Source organism: Lepidochelys olivacea, assembly GCF_965140295.1.
Source record: "Lepidochelys olivacea isolate rLepOli2 genome assembly, chromosome: 23".
Classification (NCBI taxonomy): Eukaryota; Metazoa; Chordata; order Testudines; family Cheloniidae; genus Lepidochelys; species Lepidochelys olivacea.
In genome coordinates, this window is record NC_140433.1 from 10,178,493 (window position 1) to 10,206,366 (window position 27,874).

The 27,874-nt window shown below is 50.7% G+C and overlaps 1 long non-coding RNA gene across 2 annotated transcripts; it reads right to left on the reverse strand.

The window, feature by feature from the left end:
* Positions 1-4,793: 4,793 nt before the first annotated feature.
* On the reverse strand, positions 4,794-26,929 carry LOC311511861. Of its 2 annotated transcripts, none has more exons than XR_014709356.1 (6): positions 23,820-26,929; positions 20,117-20,322; positions 11,932-12,036; positions 10,030-10,127; positions 8,626-8,815; positions 4,794-5,435 (listed from the first exon to the last, which is right to left on the reverse strand). It is a non-coding gene; the product is annotated as an uncharacterized lncRNA (long non-coding RNA). The 2 variants fall into 2 exon arrangements; XR_014709357.1 differs by having other exon boundaries at positions 20,117-20,291; positions 23,820-26,927.
* Positions 26,930-27,874: the final 945 nt, after the last annotated feature.

The following is a 27,874-nucleotide window of genomic DNA, read 5'->3' on the forward strand; positions in this document are numbered from 1 at the left end:
TTTACTGTGTGCCTTTTTACATGCCGCACCTTTACCTGTTTAGGGTTCTTTGTTACCCGCTGATAAATCCATTTCCGCTCCTTTGAATATGCAATATTCTTTTCATTTGCTGCTTTTCACCCATTTCTATATCATTCATGTATACAAAATTGTAACCCATTGACACAAAAATCACTGTCAGCATAAATATACAGGGGCCAGGGACCCATATTGTCTTAAAAACCTAATAAATTACATGGGGTTCATATTGTTTTAAAACCTAATAAATTACAAGGGGCTCAGAATATTGGGCGGATCTAGAAGTCCCTGAATGATTTCGTCTTTTAAATTATTGGCAGCGTATTTTACAGAGCTTTTCCCTTTTACTACCATTGCACTCCAGTCAGTAAACCAGACGCGCTTTTTTTGAGTTGCGGTATTTAATTCTTCCAGTGGGGGGTGCCTCTATCAAGGCAATTCTTTGCTCCAGAGTGACCTCTGGACATTTATGTCGTTTTCCTTTTTTAATGAGAGCTTGTGTTACCACGTCCAGCTTGGACACCGTTTCTGTTTACTAAGATAACCATCCATTGAGCCATTCGGGTGTCTGAGACTTTACCTCCCATCAATCTCCGTGACAAAAATGTATTTCAGGGAAGTGTGGGTGCTTTGGATAGTAATAGGGTGAGTGGTGAGTGGTGTGCTGCCAAGACGGTTGCAGGGATCAAAATGTGTTCTACTACTTTCAATTTCTTAGATTCATATGCTATTTGTAGTAGATTTCGCTCTTTATTATTTTGTAATAGTGTGGCAGCCAAGGCCACGTTATCTTTATCGGCTGCCAAACGAATAACAAAAGGCTGAGATTCACATGGAAATGCAGGGTTGGGGCTGTGAGAGCCTTCTGTTTTAAAAGGTTCAAAGCGAAGACCTGCTCTTTTCCCCGTTCGCACTCTGTCTTTATTTTTTAGCAGTTTCCACAATGAGTGAGTTATTTCAGCATATTTATAAAAGTGTGGGCTGAGAAAATTGAATCCTCCTAGCAGTGCTCTTGAAGGATGGGTGTCACTAGGGGGTTGGCATTTTTATTAGTACCCTTACCTTGCGTTGATCAACCTGTCTCCCTTCTTGTCCAAAGGTATGAAACCTGAGGTAGCACCAACCGAGCCTTGTCTAAGACTACTTTGAATCCTGTTTCCTGAATTACTGCCAAAAGCTTTCCCATTAGTGTTTGAGTTTGTGCCTCTTTTCCCCCAAATATCAAAATGTTATCTACATATGAAAAGACAAAAGGTCTTCCTTGTGCATTCAACTGGTTTATCCACAACATGCTGATGGGGAATAGCCGGAGTGTTTGATATCCCTGAGCTAAGCGACAAAAGGTCCTTTGTTGCTCCTTTACTGTAAAGGCAAACCGATTTTTTAAGTCCGATTACAGGCGTGTGGCAAAGAATGTTTTGGCCAAATCAATCACAGAAATATTTAGATGTGGCTTGAACTTTTTGTTTGATCTGTATCTTATCGGCCACAATATGGGCTATAGGGATGGTGGCCTTAGTAATTCTTCTATAATTCTTCTATAATCACTTGTTAGAATTGGCTGTCTGCCCTTAGCACTGGCCACACGGGCGGGGGGGTGTTAAAGGGTGAATTCGTTTTTAGAATGGGGGGGTTCTAATTCCTGGATGGTTTGCAGCAATTGTGCCTCTGGCACTCTCGGGCAGGAGTATTGTTTTGGGGAGGCACAAATTCCCCAACAAATCTCAAAGAAGCTTTAGTATGTTCTGTTGAGTCCATACTGAGACGACTTTCAAGCGCCACTTTTCAGCTTGTTGGGCTTTAAGTGCGGCTAATGGTCCTTTTGTTAAGATAGCCTGCTCAATTTTTCATAAATGGGGAAGGGGACTTTCTAACTTTCAAAGGGTACCTCTAGGCAGATCAAACGCCACATTGTTTTTGAACAGTCGGAGCCCAGAATAATTTCATCAACCATATCGGGAGTATGGAATAAATCCCCTAACTTCTTAAACTCTTGTGCCAAAAAAGGGACATGGGTCTATTACCACGCGAGGGTAGGTTTTCGTTGAAATGTAAAGATACAGCAGCTCCTGTATCTATTAAAGCTAATATAGGGGTATAGCCACCCTGTTGAGCGTACACATGGCCGACCCCAGCGACCTCAGGAGACTCTGGCTATGAACCTCCACCTCTGTACCCCTATTGGTGGTGGAGGTTCCTCATTCAGCAGGCCCCTCTAGTCTTGCCCCCGAAAAAGGGAGCGGATCCGGGAGGCTTTGCAGAAGGCGGTGGTGTACTAAGAGTTACACAAGCCAGCTCTGGCTTCCCTGACTACTTCTTGTGTGGGGCTTTGTTCCACTTTTCTCGGTTTGCCCCGTGCTGCATTAGCATTCACCACGCTAGCCAGAAAACCTGTTTAATTGCGAATCCACCTCCCTCATTTAATTGCTGGGAGGAGGCTGTCTGATACTGATGGAGGTATGGGTATAACTGATCTCCTTGTCGCCTCCCCCTTTCCCTGTCCACGGGAAGCGCCTCAACCATAGCCTCTACGGGGCAGTGGGCTTCCCTTTGTGCCGTTCTCATTGGTGTACTGCGAGCAAAGATAAGTTAGAACACCATCTGGAGAAATTCTCTCTCTTAAAAACAATGAGAAATCCTTGTGGAACCTTGTAAACTAACATATTTGTTTGGGCATAAACTTTTGTAGAGAGGTATAAATATACCGCGTATGAAAAGATGGGAATTTCCTTACCAAGTAGAGGGGGTCATGTGCTAAAAAGCCAAATAAATTAAGGTGGAAGTTGGCCGTTCTCAATAGTTGACAAGAAGGGAGGAAAAAAATCTCAGTTCTGCAGTTTCTCGTTGTTGTCTGTCTTTGAAGTTTTTTTGTTGAAGAATTGCCACTTTTAATGCTCTTATTGAGTGTCCATGGAGATTGAAGTGTTTTTCCACTGGTTTTTTGAATGTTATAATTCTTGATGTCAGATTTGTGTCAATTTGTTCTTTTGCATAGAGACTGTCTGGGTTGGCCAATGTACATGGCAGAGGGACATTGCTGGCGCATTATGGCATATATCACATTAGTAGATGTGCAGGTGAACGAGCCGCTGATAGTGTGGTTAGGTCCTATAATGGTGTCCCTTCAATAGATATGTGGATAACGTCCGCACCCGGGTTTGTTACAGGGTTTGGTTCCTGGGTGAGTGTTTTTGTTGTGTGGTGTTTAATTACTGATGAATATTTTCTTAGGTGTGGAGGGTTGTCCGTAAGCGATGACTGGGCTATCTCCAAGGTCTGTGAGAGTGAGGGATTGTCCTTCAGGCTAGGTTGTAGATCCTTGATGATGCCCTGGAGAAGTTTTAGTTGGGGGCTGTAGTTGACGGCTCATAGTGTTCTGTTACTTTCTTTGTTGGGCCTGTCCTGTAGTAGGTTTCTTCCGGGTACTCCTCTGTCTTTGTCAATTTGTTTCTTCACTTCAGCAGGTGAATACTGTAGTTGTAAGAATGCTTGATAGAGATCTTTTAGGTGCTTGTCTCTGTCTGAGGGATTGGAGGAAATGCGGTTGTATCTTAGAGCTTGGCTATAGACAATGGATCGTATGGTGTGGCAACTCTCTGACACCACATTCTACAGGCCATCACCCTCTGATCCCACTGAGGGTTACCAAAAGAAATTACATCATCTGCTCAAGAAACTCCCTGAATAAACACAAATCCACACTGACACACCCCTAGAGCGGCGACCTGGGGGTATTCTATCTGCTACCCAAGATCCATAAACTTGGGGATCCTGGAGGCCTCATCATCTCAGGCATTGGCACCCTAAAAGCAGGATTGTCTGGCTATGTAGACTCACTCCTCAGGCCCTTCGCTTCCAGCACTCCCAGCTATCTTCGAGACACCACTGACTTCCTTTCTACTATATCTTACACTCCATGCATCTGATGAAGTGGGTTTTAGCCCACGAAAGCTTATGCCCAAATACGTTTGTTAGTCTCTACGATACCACAAGGATCCCCTCGTTGTGTTTGCTGATACAGTCTGAACAAGGCTACCACTCAGAAACCTCTCTCTCTTTAATGGTCCCAATTTATCAACCATGGCTTTTAGGTCAGCGGCTGATACAGGGACAGTGTTGACAATTGTATTTCCCCCACTTTCTGTGGGTGTTGTGACTGTTCTTCGTTGTATGGCTGTGATAGAGATTTGTTCAATACGTTCCAATATCTGGGGCTCAACCCATATAGCTCCATTCCAAGCTTCACTAGGGTCCCATTCGGGGAATCTCACCGTCTGGGGTTGGCCCCATTCTCCTGCCATCACAACCTCTATTTGGCATGTGGCAAACCTCAACCTTGTTTGGAGGGGGGTTTAATAATGGATTCACAGAGGTTGTGATTGGCCGGGGCTCTATCTTGTTCCAACGTTAGTTTCTTTAACATTCTCTGTTCTCTTTTTGTATTTAATTTTTTCCTCTACCTGTTCACAGAATTCGTTCTATTTTAGGGTATTTTTTTTGACTGTCCAACTAGCTTTGGATCCCGGTGGAAAGTCTATACCCTTAAAAACCCTGATTGAAGGAGCAGGACGGGAGAACCCTAAGCACCCTACTTTTGGGCTTAATCCTGCTATGATTGAGGGCATATTCACCTATGCAATTTTTCCACGATGGCCGGATATGAGCAGTGTGGACGCTAATCCTCCCCATTATCGCCCCCTATTGCCCGGTGCATGTCTTTCCCCTTTTACAATTCTCCACAAAAAATGTTATGCTTATAAGACGCACACGAGCTCTTTTTCAGGGGCAAAGGCAATACGCCGAGTTTATTAGCGATACAACAATTAGCATATGCATTCAATCACACAGACACACTGCCCCTCTCGTCGATGTTATAGTTACCAGCCCAGCGTCCAGACTAATCTAGTGGCCAGCTAGGTTTATCAGTGGTAGAATTACCAAAAGAACAAGGCTGAACATGGGAGTTCTGGGGTTTCCCCCGAGGTACAGAGCGTCACAGACCATCAATCTTTTGGTGAGCAATGGGATCCTTTAGTAGGTGTGAGGTCTGAACACTCAGTCCAAATTGGTAAATGTTGCCAGAGAGACTTTCTGGTCCTCCACCTGTAACACCTTCAGTATCGCCACGTTGTCTGAAGCTTTTGCCGTGTGTGTCTCTCCTGGTCCCTTTAGTTCCTGGTCAGTATTTACCTTTAGCCAGCCTTAGCTCTCCCAGCACTATAATAGCTAACGGCCAACTGTGTCTTTTTCTTGGGCCTCAGCCAATCAAAATGGGGTAGAACCGTGGTGCAACAAAAAGTAGATGAAATCCAAACCTTGCCTTTGCCACAGGACCCCTTTAGATCCTCTTTGGGTTTAAGTGGGTACCACAGGGATTTCATTCCCAGTTTTCTTCCATTGCAGGTCCCTTGTATCATCTATGAAAAAAAAGGTGTTCGATGGAAAAATCAAACCTAAGAATATCATCAATTGAACTTAAGTATGATAATTGTGAGAAGTAGCTATTGGCAACCAGTTGGGCCATACAACACTTTCCTTTTCCAATTGGCCTCAGCCCGATCATCGCAAACGCCCCTTCAAGTTCTTACTGTCCAATCGGGTAAAACATGGGGAAGTCGCAAATACTCGCCTAGCCCCCGAATATCTGGGGTATTGTATGATATACCAGAACTGCTCACTATACCTGAAGATCTACACCAACAATGCAGGGCACTGGAGACTTTCAAAGTTTTGGCCCAAGCATTTGCGCTCCCTTCTTCAGATGCCAAAGATAGCTAAGGGGAGATATGATTGAGGTCTATAAAATCATGAGTGGTGTAGACAAAGTAGATAAGGAAGTGTACTGCTTCTCATCACACAAGAACTGGGTGTGGGGGGGTCACGAAATGCGAATAATAGGCAGCCGGTTTAAAACTAATATAGTGAAGGTCAAAACCATAGCAAAACTATATAGATTCATGGAGGATAAGTCCATCTATATAAGTCCATCTATATATATAGATAAGTCCATCTATCTATCTATCTATCTATCTAGATTCATGGAGGATAAATCCATCTATGGCTATTAGCCAAGATGGGCAGGGAAGGTGTCCCTAACTTCTGTTTGCCAGAAGCTGGAAATACGTGAGAGGAAATGGATCATTTTTTGATTGCCTGGTCTGTTCATTCCCTCTGAGGCAACTAACTGGCATTGGCCACTGTCAGAACACAGAATACTAGGCTAGATGAACTTTTGGTCTGACTCATTGTGGCTATTCTTATCTTCTTATGTTCACTGATTTACTGAAAAACAAATTCAGAGCCCGTCTAACTGTTGAAGATGACGTCTGTTTTTCCTCTGCCTCACAGAAACCCACTTCAAGGATTTGTGTTCATCAATGCAAGAGCGCCTCCCATTAGGTGCATATTTAGTTTTATTTTTTACAACTAGATATGAAGATTGTCTTGTGAGTGTATTGTGAATTTTAAAATATTAAGTGACTACTTTACATAGATAAGGCCTTGTAACACATTTTTAATTTAAAATACTAACTATTCTGCGTTTAAGCAGTGTCTGCTTCCCTGACAGCTAGCTGGTAGTGGGAAGAGACTCTGGGTGTGATTATGTAAATACAGTTTGCTCGTGCTTTGCTAGCTATTCAGATAGAGCAGTGTTTTGCTCATTGTAATTAAGTTAGCGGTTGTTGGGCCACAAATTATGTTAGTACTGAATGTAGGGATACTGAGGGATGGTTACCAATTTGTAAATATTATGGGAATACAGATTAAGTAAATCCTGTTTTTCTGTATTCCACAATCATTGTGTAGCACTGGCCACAGAGAGCTGTGAGTGGGGTGCAGAGAATGGTTGCACATGTGAAGGAGACTTTTGGATTACTGGTTTAAGAACCTGAGGGGAAAAGGACACTGCCTAACCTACTTGAGGTGGGTCTTTTCTCATGGTTTATGTTTATAAACTCTGTTTGTGGTGTTTTCCCAAATTAATGATGAGTTACTTCTCTTCTTTTATTAAAAGTTTCTTTTCTACACTCAGACTCTGTGCTTCCGAAAGGGGAGGTTTTGACTCTCAGAGGCGCGCAGGGGTGTTGTGTAAATTTCCCAGCTTACTCGGTGAGGGCTCGAGCCGGTTCTTTGTTGGATCGATGGAAAGGAACCCCTAGATGCTAAAATAGGAAAAGAACAATTTAAAAGTTACCTGGTCAAGTTAGATGTCTTCAAGCCACCAAGGCCTCATGAAATGCATCCTAGACTACTCAAGGAACTTACTATGGCGATATCCCCGCCATTAGTTATTATCTTTGAAAAATCATGGAAGTCAGGAGAGATTCAAGAAGAGTGGAAAAGAGCACATAATAAGGGAAATAAAAAAATAAGGGAAATAAGAGCAGTTACGGACCAGTTTGGTTAACTTTTGTACCAGGAAAGATAATAGGGAAAATCATTAAGGACTCAATTTGCAAACATCTCGAAGATAATAAGGTGATAAGGGATAGTCAACACGGAATTGTCAAGAACAAATCATATCAAACCAACCTGATAACTTTCTTTGACAGCATAACAAGTCTTGTGAATAGGGGGAAGCGTTAGATGTGGTATATCTAGACTTTAGTAAGGCTTTTGATATAGTTTTGCATGATCTTCTCATTGAGAAACTAGGGAAATACAATCTAGAGGGAATTACTATAAGGTGGGTGCATAACTGGTTGGAAAACCACTCCCAGAGAGTAGTTATCAATGTTTCACAGTCACGCTGGAAGGGCATAACAAGTAGGATCCCGCAGGGATCAGTTCTGGGTCAGGTTCTTTTCAATGTCTTCATCAACGAATGGCACAGAGTATACTTTTATAATTTGCAAATGATACAAATCTAGAAGGGGTTGCAAGTACTTTGGATGAAAATTCAAAATGATCTGGAGAATCTGGAGATATGGTCTGAGGTAAATTGGATGAAATCCAATAAGGACAAATGCAAAGTACTCCAATTAGGAAGGAACACTCAGATGCACACATACAGAATGGGAAAAGACTCGCTAGGAAGGAGTACTGTGGAATGGGATCGTGGGGGGTCACATAGTTGATCACAAGTGAAATGAGTCAACAGTGTAACGCTGTTGCAAAAATAGCAAACATCACTCTGGGATGTATTAGCAGGAGTGTTGAAAGAAAACATGAGAAGTAATTCTTCCAGTCTGCACTGCACTATTTAGACCTCAACTGGTATAGTCTGTCCAGTCCTGGGCGCCACCTTTCAGGACAAATTGGAGAGTCCAGAGAAGAGCAACAAGGATAAGTAGTGGTCTAGAAAACATGACCTATGAGGGAAGATTGAAAGAACTGGGTTTGTTTAGTCTGAAAAAGAGGACTGAGAGAGGATATGAGTTTTCAAATACCTAAAAGGTTGTTAGAAGGAGGAAGGAGAAAAAAAATATTCTCAACCTCATGACAGGACAAGAAGGAACAGGCTTCAAGTGCAGCAAGAATGGTTAGGGTTGGACATTAGGAAAAAAGTTCCTAACTTTCATGGTGGTTATCCACTGGGATAAATTGCATACAGTGGTTTTTGAATCTCCCTCATTGGTTATTTTTAAGAGCAGGTTAGACAAATACCTGTCAGGGATGTTATAGGTGGTGCTGGGCCTGCCATGAGTGCAGAGGACTGGACTTGACCTCTCAAGGCCCCGTCCAGTTCTGCTGCTGGCAGAAGGGATACATTTTGCGGTGGGCTCGTCCGGGATAGACTGTCCAGCTGGGATTGCGTCAGGGTGGATAGGACCTCGAGCAGAAGTCACGATGAGGACTGAAAGGACAGAATATAAAGCAGTGCTTGAAATGGGACTCCCAGGAAACCAGGCCCTTCCCACTCCAGGACAGACGTGAGACTCTCTAACTCTGCCTCAGCCTACTCTTTGATGAGACCAGCGGTGCCCTGATTGAGCTGGCCACACCTGTGGCCAGCTATTCAGCCAGCTTCCTTCAGCTTCTCTCAATGTTTTAGCCCAGGAATGGGGTAACTGCCCCACTGCAGACTCCAGTGCCTGGGTGCAGGGTTCACACACACACCCCCATCACCTGTGGCCCCTGCTACCTCCATTGCTGCTTCCTCACTTCCACCCTACTGACCTCCCCATCCAAGGCTGAATTTGTCCCGGGGGTTGCCAGGACCGAGTATGTCTGCTGCTCTGAAAAGTGATACTTGTATGTTTGTTACGATCACATTTCACAGCAGCAGACATACAAGCTAGCAAATCTTTTAAAAAAGCAACCAAAAAAGCAAAAGAAACAAGAACAAACAAGACAAGAGTCTGCAGAGCACCTTATTTGTGTTTCTATTCTGTTTAGTAAAGAACAGAGACAACTGTACATTGTCTTTGTTATTGAGTCTGCAAAAAGACTCAAGAAATAATGATTTAAACATGTTTATGGGTATATTTATCTGGTTTTTCTAAAGTAAATTATATGAGGAAAATTGTCAGCATGGCCACCAGCATGACTACCAGCACTTTGAGGCCACCAAATATTTGTTGTGCGAACCCCTGCCTTAGACTGTTTGCTGGGAAGCCAGTGGTTCTCAGTGTTGGATCTTCAAAGTCGATACTACCCGATCCCTCTAGGAGCAGAAGATAAGGAGAAGACAGCCTACATCTGCTCTTTAGGGTTTTATCAGTTCGAACGCATGCCTCAAGGGATTTCTGGGGCACCTGCCACATTGCAACATCTTATGAAGAAAGTTGTGGGAGACGAACTTATTGCAAGTCTTGGTTTATATAAATGACCTGATTGTATTTGGAAGAAATTTGAAGGAGCATGAAAAAAGACTTCTTCAAGTCTTGAAGTGCAGGGGCGGGGCTGTGGGAGGATGGGGTCGAGCACCCTCGGGGCAGAGGGGAACTTGGCACCTATGCATGCAAGGGTGCATTCGCAGGAACTCCAGCTAGGGAATAAAGTTCTGCTGCGAAATTTGGTGTGGCTGGCAATCACAAGGTTGCTTACAGGTGAAAGGCAAGATCTTACCTGGTGGTGGAAAAGCTGAGAGATCTGCGGGTGTACAAGATTAAACCCCAGACTAGGTCGGGAAAAAACAAAGACGGTGTATAGTAACTTCCTGCTGCCTGTGGGAGAATTGGTAGATGCCTTTTATGGAACGGACAATGACATAAGGCCTCCTGTTATGACCCAAGCCAGAGACCCCCACCCTGTTACTCCTGAAGGGGAAGGAATCATTCTTCCCTAGCGTGTGAGTAGCACTGTCAGTTTCGAGGCCAGTAAATGAGCTAGTGCCTGGCAGACCTGACTCTAACTGGGGTTGGGCTGCCAGCTCTGCAGCTGGGAGCTGGGAAGCCCTGAGACCCTCCGACTGGAGCTGGGAGGCTGGCAGTTCCTGGAGCTCAAGGATGTCAGTGTCACTCAGCATCCCAAAGTCAAATGTTAAGCCATGTGAGAAAGTGGCCTAGATAAAGGTTTTTAAAGGTTTTTAAAGCATCCTGTGAAAATGAAAATGAAACCTGTTGTTATCTGAAAACTCGCAGCACCTGAGCCATGGTTCTTCACAGGCTTTATGGCATCTGGACAATGACGACCGTAAAGACCTGCTTTCGCCCTAATCTGAAGGCAGATGTTCGACAGGATGCAAAGAGAAAAGATGGTGCTAAATTCCACAGGCCTGGGCAATCTGACTTTGTGGGAGGAATTTAGTTTTGCGCTAACTAAGCTGGTGCCAATCCATAAACAAAAATCTGGTGTGTGTGTGATTGTGGGTTTCTGTGCCTTTCAGGTTTGAGCAGTCGCTTAGAGGGCGTCACAGATGATTCAGGCAGAGCTGTCCCTGGAGGGTGCGGGGCCCAGGACAAATCAGTCCCTACCAGCTTGGGGGCCCCACTCTGCGTCAGCGGATAGGCCAGTGGGACGGATCCAGCCTGGTGCTGGGCCCCCTGCTGCTGCTGGAAGTTGCCAGCATCTACCGTTGGGCTATTGTTGGCCATCATGCCTTGGCAGCTCAGGGCTCTGGCCACGGTGGGGGACTCACTGCACTGAAAGGCGGATGTCCAAGCCTGGCACTGTCTCCGCTAACTGCCCACAAGATGGCAGCCCTGTGGCAGTGACGGATTCGCCTTCGGTGTCCGACCGTGCATGCCTGCAGGGCCCCCCAAAGTGCAGGGCCCGGAGTGGTCTCCCTGATTCACCCTACCCAAGGGATGGCTCTGGCACCAGGCACAATGTAGCCATGACTGCATGATCTGGACTTGAGAGGATGTGAACCATTAAATGTCTGTGATTCACCATGGTCAGAATACAGGATGCACCACGATGGCTGGGCTCCACCTTCCAGGAGTCCAATACTACGAACTCCAAGGGTGTACTGGTCTCTGCCTGCCAGAGAGTGGTCCTGCTTCTGGCCCCAGGTTTCTTCTTCTGCTGCAAACTGGGCCATTGCTCATTACGTCTGGACAGCTTAAGCTATCACAACCCTGTAAAATCTCCTGCCAACATTCAGCTCAGTCTTTTTGGGTCCAAGGTGGCCTGAAGCATCATCGAAATGTCAGGCTGGAAGGGACCTGGAGAAGTCACTAAGTCCAGCCCACTCCCCTGCGGCAGGACCAAGTAAACCTAGCAAGCTGAAATCCAAATTCCTTTTTCCTTATTCTAGAATCCCAACTTACTTCCTGTTTGCTCCTAATTTATATGGTAATATTCTTAGCTATACCTTAACCAATCATTCTACTGAAATTTACCTAACCAATCCTCAGTGAAGTAATAGGATTTCCTGGCACAAGGAAGAAGGAATGCTGAAGGACATAAATCATGATATAACTTTGGAATATTAAGAGATATTCCTTTAAAGGCTGGGGAGATTGCAGGTTATAGTGAGGATTGAAGACATTTATTATAGAACATCGCCATCTACTGGATACTTACTGGAGCAGCAGAGAAATGAGAGATGAAATCTGAGAACTGGGCAGATCATGGTCCCCTATTCTGGAGCCTCTGGGATCGGGCCAGCCATGCAGAAAGGAATGTTCCCTATCCCAGAATTAAGAGGATAAGAGGTGATTACATTTCATTTAAAGATTGTATTTTCTCTTCTATTTGTTAATATAAGTAACCATGGGTTATCTAGCTGAGTCTGCACTTTCTAGTGAGACCTCAAATAACCATATTTTACATTTTAACTTCTTTATACGTCCAAGCAAATTGGCCTAAAAGAGATTGAAAACAATAACTTTAAGCAATTGTTTTTGCTGTTCTAAACTAGTGCCTTTTCAGCCGAAGCCATTTGAACAGTAGAAACCACACTCTTAAAAGTGCCTTGAAGGCAAATGCATCCTTGGATTTGGGATAAATGTGTTAGGTAATAAAGCACTGAGAATGGATGATCCTAAGTAAATGGAATAAGAAATTTTGGTATAACTCGTGTGAGTAGTACACACCTAGAACATTAGTTGAGTCTACACTTAAGTGGTGATTGTATGTTAATATCGAGCAGGGTGAATTAATAAATTGTTGGTTGGTTAAGCATAAGCAAGTGTCCTGATGTGAGAAACACAGTTCAGGTTAAAAGTTGACCTAAAAACAACTCAGCGTTAAAATGAGTAAGCTAACACTCCCTGGACTCAACAAAAAGGAGTTATCCTATTTGATTCCATTCTGTAGTGGACATAAAACTTATCCATAGGCAAAATATGAGAGATTCTTGCCTAGGTGAGTAACAATAATCTCTATTAGCTGTTTTAGTTTCTCGTCTTGGGGAAACGAACTCCCAACTTTGGCTGATCTATGGGTCCCTGTCTCAGTGTCCATCAGGGTCTGAGCCCAGGAACAGGGATGCTGGGATGGAGTGTGGCCAGGACGTAAAGAGGCCTGCACTGCTCTGCGTCCACAGGAAAAGGTACTGTTCAGACCTGCTGGGCACAGAGCTGAATGGAGACAGATGCTGGAGATGGTGCTGGGGACAAGGAGCTGGGCTGCTCCCCGTCCGGACATGTGCCTGGCTCCAGCCTACTGGGAACTTGCCTCAGGGGCTCACACCCAGCTGGAGCGCCTGGATTCTGCCTGGGTGGCTCATTAACTCAGGCAGCAATTAACCCCCAGGAGAGGGGAATGGAGGACACCGAGACTGAGCCCTGAGGCACAAACGGTTGCAAGAACAAAGATGTGGGGGCACCCGACCCCACTTCAAACACCGGGGAAGCAGAGACATCAGTGAATGGGTGGATATGGAGGAGCCAGCAATTCCTGCTGATGGGGAGCAAATAACAGGGGGGCCAGGGAATGTCCGTGTCTGGCACTTCGCTCCCCACATCGAGAAGGGGAAATTCTCAGGGAGATGAGGGATTCACAATAAACATTTTATTAGGAATTTATCTGGGAATCCGATTAGGTTAAAAACTTTAGCAAGACATAAACATTCCTCCGAAACTTGCGTTTCCAGAAGTAGGAACATAGAACTGGAAGGGGGCTCCTGTGTCGTTTAATCCAGCCTTTGCTATTGCTGAAAACCGAAAAAACAGGACCCCACCTCTCCCCTGCCCCATCCAGAAACAAAGAGAAAAGCCCTCCGAGGACAGTTAGGTCAGGAATAAGCACAGTACGTGACAATGTGAGCTGAGCCCCTCCCTTCAGCTGGGGAGGGAGAGGAGAGGATCAGCTAATTATGAAACCAGTAACAATGACACTCTGTCCTCCTGAGCCTCTGGGCACACAGTAATTACACAGACTCCCTGGGACGGTGTGTGACTTACCCCATTGGCAGATGGAAGGGACACACGCAGAGAAAGGAGGGGAAGTGACTGGGATGAGGTGACACTAGCAGAGCTGGTTATTGAGCCCAGCAGTCACCCCCACCCTGCTCTAACCACGAGATCACACTCCCTGCTTGGAGCTAGGAACTAAACCCAGGACTCCGGAGGCCCAATTCCCCCTGCTCTCACTGCTACACCATACGACCCTCTTGGGAACAGGGCAATCCCCCATCTCTCTCATGAATTCCCCAATCTCCAGCCCCAGCCCCTGCATTTACAGAGTCCATCCTGTCACTTTGGATCAGCAGCTCTTACTGTTTATACTATGGCCCCACGGGCCCCCACACTCTTTCCCTGAAAAACTTAAAACTCTCCTTTGCGGTGAGGGCTGCAAAAAAACCTGACAGTGTTTAGGGTGCTGGTGTGCTGAGTGCAGTACCTGTCATGCTACCAGTATTGTCTGCTTCCTTGGACCCCCGCCCCGCATCTGTCCGTCTCCATCTGTTGTCCCGCCTCTCAACTTAGATTGTAAACCCTTTGGGGCAGGGACCGGCTTTTCATTCCATACTTGCACAGTGGCTGGTGCAGAGGAGTCCTGGGCCATGACTAGGGCTCTGATAACACCAATAATTAATAATAAGAGGATCTCTGCCCTCACCCCCACCCTGAGAGGCCTTGGGAGCTGCAGAGACAACATGGACCCAAACTGTAATGGGGCATCTTCATGTCTTTTCTGACCTGGCAAGTGTGTGTAGTCCCAGCCGAAATGTCTCCGCACTAATTTCAACACCTGCTCCCCCAGACCTTGAAATGACCCATCTCCCCAGGACCCAGTGCTCCCGCCTCTGGCCACACTGAAACCCAAAACATCCACCTGTCTGGTCCCCCCTCTACCTAGACCATCCTCAAATGAAGCACATTTGTAGATTGCATCAGCAGGGCACAGAATCATTATGTTCAGGGAGAGCTCCTGCCACCTTCTCTGTGGCATGTCTAGTGGAACATTAGAGAGACCTCCCGCTTGCAGCCTTCCCCACAGAACGGACATTTATAGGGTCTCTCTTGTGTGGGTTCTCTGATGAGCAATAAGGGTGGAGCTCAGCGGGAAACTTATCCCGCACTCAGGGCAGTTATAGGGTTTTTTTTCCTGGTGTGGACTCTCTGGTGTTTAATTAGGCTCTGGTGTCCACACTCAGGACATTTATAGGGTCTCTCGCCCGTGCAGATCCTCTGGTGCTTAGTAAGGTCTGAGCCCTCACTGAAGGTCTTCCCACAGTCCAGGCATTCGTAGGGTCTCTCTCCTATGTGGATTCTCTGGTGGGAAACGAGGCGGGAGCTCCGAGTGAACCCTTTCCCGCCCTTGGGGCATTCGTAGGGTCTCTCTCCCTTGTGGATCCTCTGGTGGGCGATAAGGTTGGAGCTCATGCTGAAGGAGGAGAGTGGCAGCTCCAACCTTATTGTGCACCAGAGAACCCACACTGGGCAGAGGCCCTGGACATGCCCCGACTGTGAGAAAAGCTTCAGCATGAGCTCCAACCTTATCGCCCACCAGAGGATTCACAAGGGAGAGAGACCCTACGATGGAACCAGAGGGTCTCCACGTACCGACGCCGCAGTGCCAGGTACCGGTTCGGAGCAGCGTGCCGGAGTCGGGACCAGCGCTGACTCCATCAGGATGGTCTGGAGCTTAATATTCCTTTCTTTTTTAGGCCAGGGCTTGAAAGACTTGCAGATCTTGCACCTTTCGCTGATATGGGTTTCTCCCAAGCAGTGCAGACAATCCGTGTGTGGGTCGCTCCTTGGCATAGAGCGCCTACAAGAGCCACACGACTTAAAGCCTGGGGTGCAGGGCATGCCCCTGCCCGGGCTCAATGACTAACTAAACTAACTAACTGAGTACAGGTACTACTGAACAAACAAAGAGTTCTGGGGACGAGCTGCAACAAAGCTGGAGCTGAGCAGTTCAGACGCACCTTCACTGGCAGCAAGAAGGAACTGAGGGTTGGGGGAGTGCAGCCCCCCTTATACCGCTCCAGGCAGGCGCCACTCCAGGGGTTGCGGGGGGTGCTCCCCCCTACAGGTACTGCTAGGGGAAAAACTTCCGGCACCAGTGCACATGGCGAGCACGCACACCTATTGTGGAATAGACACGAGCAACACATCTCAAAGAACACCAGTTAGGGAAAAGGTAACTCTCTTTTCCTGAAGGCCTGCTGGGAGGTCAGATGGTTCCTGGGAGGCGTGAGGTGCCCCCTGCAGGAGATTCAGGGGTTTCCATGCCCTGGGGAATTTTATGACTCGGGCACAGCGTGGTTGCACAGCTTTTCCCCCTTTCTAGCCCTGCTGAGACCAGAGCCCTCTCCAGGCACAGGGACAGTCCTGGGAAGCAGGGACACGCAAAATCTCTCTGTGTGTCAGTGCACGCCCACACGTAAAGATGCAGCGAGGTACCTCCATCCTCTCCCTTGGGAGCTCTGGGGATGTAGATGGAGCCAGTAGCCTCTCCACTATGTCTCCAAATCTCCTCTCCCATGGGTGGAGGTGTGGAGGGGACAGTCACTCACACAGGGGTTCAAGGGGCTATGGGGCTGATCCCCCTGAAATCTAAGGACCCAGAAAGAACCTGGAGCAGAAGCTGCCCAGGGTGTGACAGAGGGGACAGGAATCCTTACCCAGCAAGGTCACGGCCTCACAATTCTCCTGCACGACGTCCCTGTCAAGGGGCTCTGGCTGGGGTCCAGCACCTCCCACTCCCCCTCAGTGAAATGCACAACCAGGCACTGGATCAGCGACATTCCCCCACTCAGAAACTGCTTCCGTAGCCACAATCAAAGCAGCACTGTCAGGGGCAGGGCTGGGGGTCGTCCGGCCCACCAAGATCAGAGAACTTTCTTGGGGCGATTCCCAAAAGCTTTAACTTAAAACAATCTGTATTTGCGGGGAAACCAGGACACCCCGGCTGCCAGCTCTGGAAATTTTCTCACAAGGCTCCTAATATTTAGCTCAGTGTTTCCCACCATCTCGCCACTCCCACCACAGAGCTCACCCGTTTTCCCTTTTCCAACTCATGCGTCGTTTCCTGTTACTCTCACTGTGAGGAGGGAGTCAAACTGCCCTTATTCCACATGGCCACTGCAGCTCTGGTGTGTGCCCCTGCACGAGTAAAGATGACCACCCACTCCCATTGTTTTCAGTAAGACCGAAGCCACGTTTTCCCTAGGGAATATGGCTCCGGGTTTCGTCTGGATGGGAAACTCTGAGGAACAATGGAAATGTGGGGGCAGAAGAGAGACTGAAGGAGGCAGGAGGACATGCGGGGCAGGAGGGAGGTTGAGGAGGTGAGGGGAAGCTGAGGGGTGCAATGGAATATGGGGCAGGAATGATGTTGAGGGGCAGAGGAATGGAGGAGAAGGTAAGGGGAGGGGATCGGGAGATGGGGCAGGATGGAGGCTGTGGAGGGTCAGGGGGCTGTGGGGAGCAGAAGGGAGGGCAGAGGGAGGTGGGGGGCAGGAGACTTTCGGGGACAGGTGAATAGGGAGTGTGGGGCCAATATAGGGTGGCAGATATGGGATGTAGGAGACTGTAAAGGGAAATGCCTAAAGGGGCAGGTGGCCAGAGGAAAGGGAGTGGGGGGCAGGAGAGTGGCTGTGGTAGAGAGGAGGCAGGATAGTGACAGGAGAGGGGATGCAGAGGATCACAAGTTCCAGGGTAGGGGGGTCAGTGGGCAGAGTCCCTCTGAGAGCAGGGGACTGAGAGGTCAAATGCAGCGGAGTTTTGTCACTGTGATGTGGTGTGCATACATATAGGCGCTGACTTTGCGGCGCCAGTGGGTGCTCGCCCCCCCAGCCCCTCCCAACTCTGCTCCCGGCCCCGCCCCGATTCCAACCCCTTCCCCAAATACCCGCCCCCGCCTCCTCTCCCGGGTGTCCTGCATTTCCCCTTCACCCCCTCCCTCCCAGGCCTGCTGCGTGCAAGCGGGGGGGGGAGGAGAAGCGGATTGGCAGCGCACTCAGGGGAGGAGGCGGAGGGGAGGGGAGGGGAGGGGAGCTGGGGCGGGAGGGCCATAGGAAAAGGAGGTGAGCTGGGGGTGGTGCAGAGGAACCACTCCCTGCCCCAGCTCACCTCCGCTCTGCCTCCTCCCCCGAGCGTGCCACCGCTCCACTTCTCCCCCCTCCTGTTTCACGCAGCAAGCCTGGCAGGGAGCAGGGAGAAGCGGAGTGGCGGTGAGCCCAGGGGAGAAGGTGGAGGTGGAGCGGAGGTGAGGAGGGCGGGGGGGGCCGGCGGGGAGCTGCCGGTGGGTGCTCAGCACCCACCAATTTTTCCCCGTGGGTGCTCCAGCCCCGGAGCACCCACGGAGTCAGTGCTTATGTACACACCCCCTGGGAGCAGGTGCACACACACGCACACCCTGGGAGCAGGTGCACACACACGCACACCCTGGGAGCAGGTGCACACACACGCACACCCTGGGAGCAGGTGCACACGCACACACCCCCTGGGAGCAGGTGCACACACACGCACACCCTGGGAGCAGGTGCACACACACACTCACACCCCCTGGGAGCAGGTGCACACACACGCACACACCCCCTGGGAGCAGGTGCACACACACGCACACCCTGGGAGCAGGTGCACACACACACTCACACCCCCTGGGAGCAGGTGCACACACACACTCACACCCCCTGGGAGCAGGTGCACGCACACGCACACACCCCCTGGGAGCAGGTGCACACACACGCACACACGCACACCCCCTGGGAGCAGGTGCACGCACACACACCCCCTGGGAGCAGGTGCACACACACACTCACACCCCCTGGGAGCAGGTGCACACACACACTCACACCCCCTGGGAGCAGGTGCACGCACACGCACACACACCCTGGGAGCAGGTGCACACACACGCACACACGCACACCCCCTGGGAGCAGGTGCACGCACACGCACACACCCCCTGGGAGCAGGTGCACACACACACACACCCTGGGAGCAGGTGCACACACACGCACACACCCCCTGGGAGCAGGTGCACACACACGCACACACCCCCTGGGAGCAGGTGCACACACACACACACCCTGGGAGCTGGTGCACGCACATGCACACACACCCTGGGAGCAGGTGCACACACACGCACACACCCCCTGGGAGCAGGTGCACGCACACGCACACACCCCCTGGGAGCAGGTGCACACACATGCACACATACCCCGGGAGCAGGTGCACGCACACACACACACGCACACCCCCTGGGAGCAGGTGCACGCACACGCACACACCCCCCTGGGAGCAGGTGCACACACACACACACCCCCTGGGAGCAGGTGCACACACACACTCACACCCCCTGGGAGCAGGTGCACACACACACACACACTCCCTGGGAGCAGGTGCACGCACACGCACACCCCCCCTGGGAGCTGGTGCACGCACACGCACACACCCCCTGGGAGCAGGTGCACGCACACGCACACACCCCCTGGGAGCAGGTGCACAAACACACACCCCCTGGGAGCAGGTGCACACACACGCACACACACCCTGGGAGCAGGTGCACACACACACACACACCCCCCGGGAGCAGGTGCACACACACACACACACACACCCTGGGAGCAGGTGCACGCACACGCACACACCCCCTGGGAGCAGGTGCACAAACACACACCCCCTGGGAGCAGGTGCACACACACGCACACACCCTGGGAGCAGGTGCACACACACGCACACACCCCCTGGGAGCAGGTGCACACACACACACACACCCCCCGGGAGCAGGTGCACACACACGCACACACACCCTGGGACTAAGCAGCTCCCCCCCAAAAGCCTCAAAAGTCAGAAGGGAAATAAAATGGAGAAAATAAAATGAAATGGATCTGTGGCTTTGAGTGTTGCTGACTGGCACTAAGCCTCGGATACCAGCCCACTGAGGGGGCTGTTTCGTCACAAGGGGGAATTTCCATCCCCCTCCTGCTGGGTCTTATCCTGAGGTTCAGGCCCCACACTGAAGAAGGGTAGTATCTCTTTAAAAAATTGTGAGCCCCCAAGTAGCGCTCACCCTGTTCTCCATTGCAGGGTATCCTACCCAAGCGGGAAATTACACCTCGGGCTGCAGTGCAGGCAGACACTGAGCTTACAGAAACCAGTCCCGGCAGCGGTGCCTTTGGAGCTTGGCCTTGTGTGTTTGGGTATCGTTAGATATTTGGAACCCAGCTGTGATTTCTCCATATTGTGTTTCTTGGGTAAAAAGCAAAAGACCCAACAGCTTTTTCCCCTTCTCCTCTCCTCCTGTACTACTGTCCCTCTCCCACATCCAGACGAACCCCCCGCCCCTCAGCTCCCCAACAATCCCCTACCTGAGTTAGCTCCGCAGCAGCTGTTGCCCTTCCCCATCCACTGGGAGGACGGGATGGTCTGGAACAGAGGTTACCAAACTCTGGTATGTGACTCCCGGGCACAGTGGGAGCTTGACGTTCTCTCCACACGCGTTTGAGGGAGGACGTGAACCACTCAAGTCTGGGAGCCGCTGAGCTGCAGTGAATCATAGACATTATTCTGCAGCCTGTCAGGGAGGGAGAAGGGTTGCGGGGGCTTTAGGACATTTCATTCCCCAGTTTACCACAGGCTCTTTCCCTGCATACAAATGTTCTAGACACCATGATGCTGAAAACGCTCAGTCACTTTATTCCAGAACAGACCCAGCTCCTGCCACCCGAACTAAACCAACCGAGACAGGTTTACACCCCTCATGAACAGAGTCTCTGAACCTAACGCTGGAAAAGAGCAAAACCAAAGGAGCTGCTTTGGGAGATTCCCCCTGACTTTGTCCCCAAGGGCAGCACATTTCCCCCAGCAGCACAGCACTGAGGCAGAGGAAGAAACTGGCTTTTCCTCTCTCTGCTCCTCATGTCGTTCCCAGGAAAGTCAATCTGCCCAGGAGTTGCTGAGTCTTGAACTAACAGACCTTTTCCACCAAGCGTCTGGAGTTAAGCTATGTTACAAAAACAAACCAATTTTGAAAATATACTTAAACTGACTGAACAAAAAGCACATTCCTCTCTCAATCAGCCACTTATATTCTATGGTCACTGGCATAAAAAAACCTCCTGATTTCATGTGCTAGATTCCTTGGATGTAACAAAGCTACTAGTTCTCCAGTTCCCCACAGATTATTTTGGGAAAATTAGGGCTAACACCATAATTTGTCATTTTAAAAGGAATAAAATACCTCCCAGGCCTTGACTGAGCACAAAGGAGCAAAAATGGTCACAAAACCAATGATCTGATCTTTTTCAGGTCACCTTTAAAAATACTGGATACATCATCTCACCTCTTCATCCATAAATCACACCTTTCTACCACTACTTAATCACACTAATGAAGACAATGCTGATGGGATGGGCAAAGTGCTCACACGAGGGCATGAAATGTAATAGATTGAGGGCAGAAAGTGACCATTGTGATCATCTAGTCTGAATTCCTGCGTAAGACAGACCAGAAAATATCCCTGCATGAAGCCCGTAAGTAACGTCTCATTGAGCTAGAGCAAATCTTTTGGGAAGATACCATTCCTGATTTAAACCCTTACACTGATGGACAGTCCAGTCTACCCCATTTTGGATTAAATATGATGGGCATTTTCTCCCCAGAAAAACATCACTTATTTTAAGACTGCTTTGAAGTCCTGGGAATGTTCGGAGATTTATTATTTTAAAAGAAAAACAGCTGAACATTAAGAATCCCCCAAGATGTAGCATGTGGCTATAGCTCTTGGTAAGGAATAGTCATTTACATTCAGACAGGTACAAACACTGAGGGTCCAGATCCCTCCACAGGATCTCTGGGATCACTTACAGGAAGCCTCATAGTATTTACAAGGATTCATAGATTCCAAGGCCAGAAGGGATCACTGTGATCATCTCGTCTGACCCCCTTATAACAAACCAGGCCAGAGAAAACCCTCAAAATAATTCCTAAAGCAGATCATTTAGAAAAACATCCAGTCTTGATTTAAAAATTGTAAGGGATGGGGAATCCACTACGACCGTTGGTAAATTGTTCCAATGGTTAATTACTCGCACCGTCAAAAATTTACACCTTATTTACTGTCTGAATTTGTCTAGCTTCAACTTCTGGCCGTTGGATCATGCTATATATTTTTCTGCTAGACTGAAGAGCCCATTATCAAATATTTATTCCCCATGTAGGTACTTATACACTGTAATCAAGTCACCCCTTAACATTCCCTTTGTTAAGCTAAATAGACTGAGCTCTTTGGGGGGAAGGATAGCTCAGTGGTTTGAGCTTTGGCCTGCTAAACCCAGGGTTGTGAGTTCAATCCTTGAGGGGGCCATTTAGGGATATGGGGCAAAAATTGGAGATTGGTCTTGCTTTGAGCAGGGGGTTGGACTAGATGACCTCCTGAGGTCCCTTCCAACTCTGATATTCTATGAGTCTGTCACTCTCAGGCAGGTTTTCCTAATCCTTTAATCATTCTTGTCGCTCTTCTCTGACCCCTCTCCAATTTATCACCATCCGTCTTGAATTGTGAGCTCCAAAACTGGGCACAGATTCCAGCAGTGGTCGCACCAGGTGTGATGAAGTGGGACTGTTCTTAATGTTTCCTCCGAATATTGTGGGGGTGCCTCAGTTTCCCCTATGCAGTTCTTAAGGATCTAGGTGGTGGGGTGAGGGTGTATGATCATTGCAGAGCCCTAGAGGGCAGGTGTGTGCAGGGGTCTGGACACAGAGAATGGCCAACATCCTGTTTCCTGGCAACTGATGGCCTGGGCCCTTCCCCCCCCTGCAAGGTGAAAGCTGAAGGGTTGGAGAACAAAGGAATCAGGTGACCACCTGGCCCAGGAAAGGAACAAAGCCCAGAGGAGGAGGGGCTGGAGGGAGTTTCAGTTTGGGGCTGGCTGGGACATGGAGTGAAGGGCAGACATGGTTGTCTGGCTCACTGCCCCCCAAAATGGACCCAGCTGAGGGGTCCTGTTTTCTGCATCTACAAGCTCTGTGTTAGACCATGTTCCTGTCATCTAATTAACCTCTGTTTTACTGGCTGGCTGAGAGTCACATCTGACTGCGAAGTTGGGGGGCAGGACCCTCTGGCTTCCCCAGGAGCCCTGCCTGAGCGGACTCGCTGGGGGAAGCACACAGAGGGGCAGAGGATGCTGAATGCTCCGAGGTCAGACCCAGGGAGGTGGAAGCAGTGTGAGCTGTGTGTCCTGAAGACAGGCTGCTCACAGAAAGGCGACTGCCCCAGAGTCCTGACTGGCTTCATGGGGAGCAGTTCCAGAGCATCGCCCAAGGACTCCGTGACACCAGGACCAAATATAGGGGTAAAATAACCTCAAGATTCCCCTGTTTATACAGCCCAGAATTGCATCAGTCCTTCTGGTCACAGTGTCGCGCTGGGAGCTCGTATTCAGCTGATTATCCCCCTCAATCCCCAAATCTTTGTCAGCATCACTGCTTCCCAGGCTAGAGCCCCCCAACCTGTAAGTGTGGCCTGCATTCTTTGAAGGGGGGTTGCGTGGAATTGATCATAGAGACATGGTCAGCCCAAGTCCTTTTAGCTCTGATGTGTCCGATGGAGCAAACAGGTCCCTGTCAGCACTTAGACATGGGGGAGATTTATCCACTGGGAGTACCCCATGGCTTATTTCTGGGGGGAGGGTCAGTAACGGGGAAGAGTTTAATATGGAGAATTAACACACAGCCCCCATTCTTCTGTCTCCTCTGTGCTGCATCTCCTCTCCCTGTAACCTCCCTCACTGGGCAGAGCTGGTTAAATCTACCACCTTGCACTGTCTCTCCCACTCTGCCTTATTTCCCCCCACCCTCTTCCCTTCCTGACTCCATCCCCAGAGACGCAAAGGGGAACCCTCCCAGGGCCTGTTCAGGATCCCCTCTGCCCCTGGCACTGCATCCCAGCTCCCTCCTGCAGGGACCTCAACAAGGGAGCAGATTCCCAGGAGATCAGATGGTCCTGGGGCTGTTTGTGCAGAGTCACTTTCCTGCCCATCCCCAGCCCTTCCCCCCAGTTCTCTCTGTTACCTGGAGCCTCCGGCTCAGGTGTTAATGTTGGGGCTGCCCTAGGAGGCTGGTTCCCGCTGGAGAAGGTCACATACCAGCTGGGCACAGAGGGGACTTTAATGAAGGCCTGTCGCTGGCACAGACCCCAGGGCTCCAGGATCACATTCACAATGGAGCCAGCAGCAGCTGTGTCTAACCCAGGAAGCTCAAACCCCAATTTCCTGAGCAGAGAAATCAGAGACAAATGCTGCCAGGGGGCTAGATCTAAAGAAACCCCTCTGAAGCTACAACACTGCCCCTCTCCCCCAGACACTGAAATGCAGCACGGGAGTCTTGGGGCTGGATCATATAAAAAACAGAGGCTGGAGGCCAACATTGAACCCACCAATCAAGGGATGCACTGTGTTCCAGCCAGCCAGCCAGCCAGCCTGCCTCAGATCTAGCTTGAGCACATCCCTGCTCAACACTGACAAACTCAAGCATCCAGTAATCACCAGATTGGGTTCAAAACCCTGGGGTGTGTTTTGAAGGAATACATTTGGGCTTCCTTTCCCATAGCTCCTGGTGCCTGAGCCTTTAGGGTGCCCTCCACTCATCTTTTCAACCTTTTCCTCTTCAACTGGGAGGGCTGGAATGTGACTTATCATTTGTTTCAGAGATTCCCGTGGTCCCCGTAGCTGGAGCTTTAAGAAACCCACCAAATATCATGAGGCTTGTCTTAAAATCCTTAAAGTTGGCTGCACTCAGCCAAAGCGCATCAGAAACGGGTTCAGCCAGAGCTGCGTTTCCAAAGGGCAGGAAGCACAGTGGAGGCTGGGCTCAAGCTTCCTAGCCCCTTAGGATTCATGTCATTTTTCACCTGCCCATCAATGAACCCCACTTCCCCATGAGGGGGCTCAACCCAGCTCGCCCTATTGCGGACACTGGAGTTTCTGTCTCAGGCACTTTTACAGCCCCCATAGTATCTGAGTCCCTCACAATCTGTCCCCAAAGCACCCCTGGGAGGAAGGGGAGGGTTTTATCATCATCCCCAGCTCAGAGGTGGGGAGCTGAGACCAGGAAAGATGAAGCTATTTGACCAAGGTCACACAGCTTATCTGTGGCAGAGCCAGGTCTCCCACATTCCAGGCTCACATCCTAACCCTTGGGCTAGCCTTCCTTTCCATCCTGCTCTGTGATGAAAGTAATTCTCCCCTGGTCCTGAAGAACAGGGAGGAATCTGGGGTGAACTCTCATGCTGCATCTCCAGGAAGCACAACCCAAAGCAATTGAGGGGGAACACCGCCATCTCTGTGCCCTTCTGATCCCGGACTGCCTGTGGGGCTGAAATGGGGCCTGGCATAACATAGGGAGCCGCTCTATGTTACAGCAGCCTCCCTGGTGCTGCAACACAAGACAGAACAGCTGTTGTGATGTGTGCTGCAGCCTCACTCACCTTTGCTACAAGAGCCCCAAGGTTTGCATTTCCCCTGGTTTGCAGCACACACACATTCCCAGAGATTGCCTGAGAGCACGTCTGAGCTCTCTCCTTGGGAAGATCAGAACATTAGGGTGATGGGCACCATTGTAAGAGCCAGGATAGACACTGTCCACACATAAAATTTGCCGATTTAAATTAAATCAGCTTAACCACTTTAGTTAAACTGGTGCAAAACCGTGTGGACATTTCTGTTGGTTTCAGTTGGCTAGATCAGTTTGGCTGGGCCCTGTGCACAAGGTAAGCCGGGCTTGGAGTGACATAACCTGTGGGATGACACCTGTGACTTAAATGACGCGGAAGTAGAAAGCAGGCAGCTGGGCTGTGGGACGGCGTTATCAGCACCAGGTGTGGCTCACTTTGGAGAAGGGTCTGACCCCATCTGGTTAGATGACGCTAAGTGCACAGGGCAGAAACTGCCATGCTGTGCCTCTGCTTTGGGGTCAGTGTCCCACCTTCCATCCAATGGGCCCTAGGTTCTCTATGCTTGGAGCCTCCTCTAGAGCATTGCAGAGAGTGGGTGCAGGGAGCACCGGGCCATGATTTACCCCTGGGGAGGGTAAATTCATAGAAGGGGAAGGGGTGGGACAGGGGAATGGCGGGGGTGTATAACAGAGTAGCTGCCTCCACCTCCACCCCCACCCCTTACAGCAATAGCCCTCCTGCTCACAGAGAAAAGCTGGAAGATGTGCCCTGAGTACAGCTGAAAGTTTCAGAAAATAGAAGAGAAATACAAAGAACCCAAATGTATCACTCTTTAGAAACTCTATGAATTTTAAGCCACTCCTGTAGTTTGGGGGGTGGGGCCTGATTCATGAGTTCGGAGAGCTTGGAGCTGTCAGCGGTGCAGACCCCAACGCAAAGTTCCCTCCCAGCTCTGGGCTCTAACTCTCACAGGATGGAGCTGAATCTCTCCCCTCCACTTCCTGCCCCAGCTATGGCCAGCTCTGAAGGAGACAGGGTATTTCTACTGTGCAGCTGGCAGCACGCCTCCCAGCCCAACTCATGCTTTCTCTGCTCAAGCTACAAACAGCAGCATGGACTTTAGGGCACCAGCCAGCTGCCAGAATCCAAGCCCGCCCAGCTCTTGGGGCTGAGCTCGGACGGCTAGCCCATGCCGCTGTGTCCACACTGCTGTTTGTAGGGCGCTAGCTGGAGCTGCACCGTCTGTCCCGGCTAGGACGTTTGCTCAGAACTGCAGTATGGCCTTACCCCCAGAGCCCAAGTAAGCACCCCAAAGGCCCTGAGCATGTGGAGAGCAGTAGCCAGACCAGTCCTTTTCAACAGGACAGCTTATTGTAACACGGTTCCCTTTGCTGGCTAGCCGCTATGGGGCTTCACATCTCAGTGCAGAGCAGGCCTTGGGGTGCAGGGCTCATAGGTGCTGGAACTAGGGGTGCTGCTCCCCTACCCCCAGCTTGAAGCAATTTCCATCGTATCCAGAGTTTACAGTGTGGTTGAATGGCTCTCAGCACCCCCACTATACAAACTGTTCCAGCAACACTGCCAGGGCTCCTGACTCCTACAAGAGTCAACACGGCCAACGTTCACGTCACGAAAACAGAAAAATCACCGCCCTCCCGCGAGCAGGGGAGCTGGGTCCCCTCCAGCAGCAACCCAAACAGCTCTCACAAAGGGGTGGGGGGAAGAGATTCCCAGCCACTCCTGAGCTTCCCTGCCCCCAGACAGGCCCCTCCTTGCCCCCAGCCCAGAGGGCTCCTGATCCCCTGCCCCAACCCAAAACCCAGCTCCCTGCCCCCCAGCACAGACAGGCCCCCTACCTATTCCACCAGCCCCAACTCCCTGCACTGACCCCGCCGCCCGCTTCCTCCTGCTCCCCGCGCGGCCCCGGCCCCGCTTCCTCCCGCTCCCCGCCCTGCTCCCCCCGCGCGGCCCCGGCCCCGCTTCCTCCCGCTCCCCGCCCTGCTCCCCCCGCGCGGCCCCGGCCCCGCTTCCTCCCGCTCCCCGCCCTGCTCCCCCCGCGCGGCCCCGGCCCCGGCCCCGCTTCCTCCCGCTCCCCGCCCTGCTCCCCCCGCGCGGCCCCGGCCCCGCTTCCTCCCGCTCCCCGCCCTGCTCCCCCCGCGCGGCCCCGGCCCCGGCCCCGCTTCCTCCCGCTCCCCGCCCTGCTCCCCCCGCGCGGCCCCGGCCCCGCTTCCTCCCGCTCCCCGCCCTGCTCCCCCCGCGCGGCCCTGGCCCCGCTTCCTCCCGCTCCCCGCCCTGCTCCCGCGCGGCCCCGGCCCCGGCCCCGCTTCTTCCCGCTCCCCGCCCTGCTCCCCCCGCGCGGCCCCGGCCCCGCTTCCTCCCGCTCCCCGCCCTGCTCCCCCCGCGCGGCCCCGGCCCCGCTTCCTCCCGCTCCCCCCGCGCGGCCCCGGCCCCGGCCCCGCTTCCTCCCGCTCCCCGCCCTGCTCCCCCCGCGCGGCCCCGGCCCCGCTTCCTCCTGCTCCCCCCGCGCGGCCCCGGCCCCGGCCCCGCTTCCTCCCGCTCCCCGCCCTGCTCCCTCCGCGCGGCCCCGGCCCAAGGCTTCAGGGCCCCTCTGCAGCGCCCGCTGCCGGACCCGGGACTCCGGGGGCGGATGGTGGGCGCCAGGGGCAGACTCCGC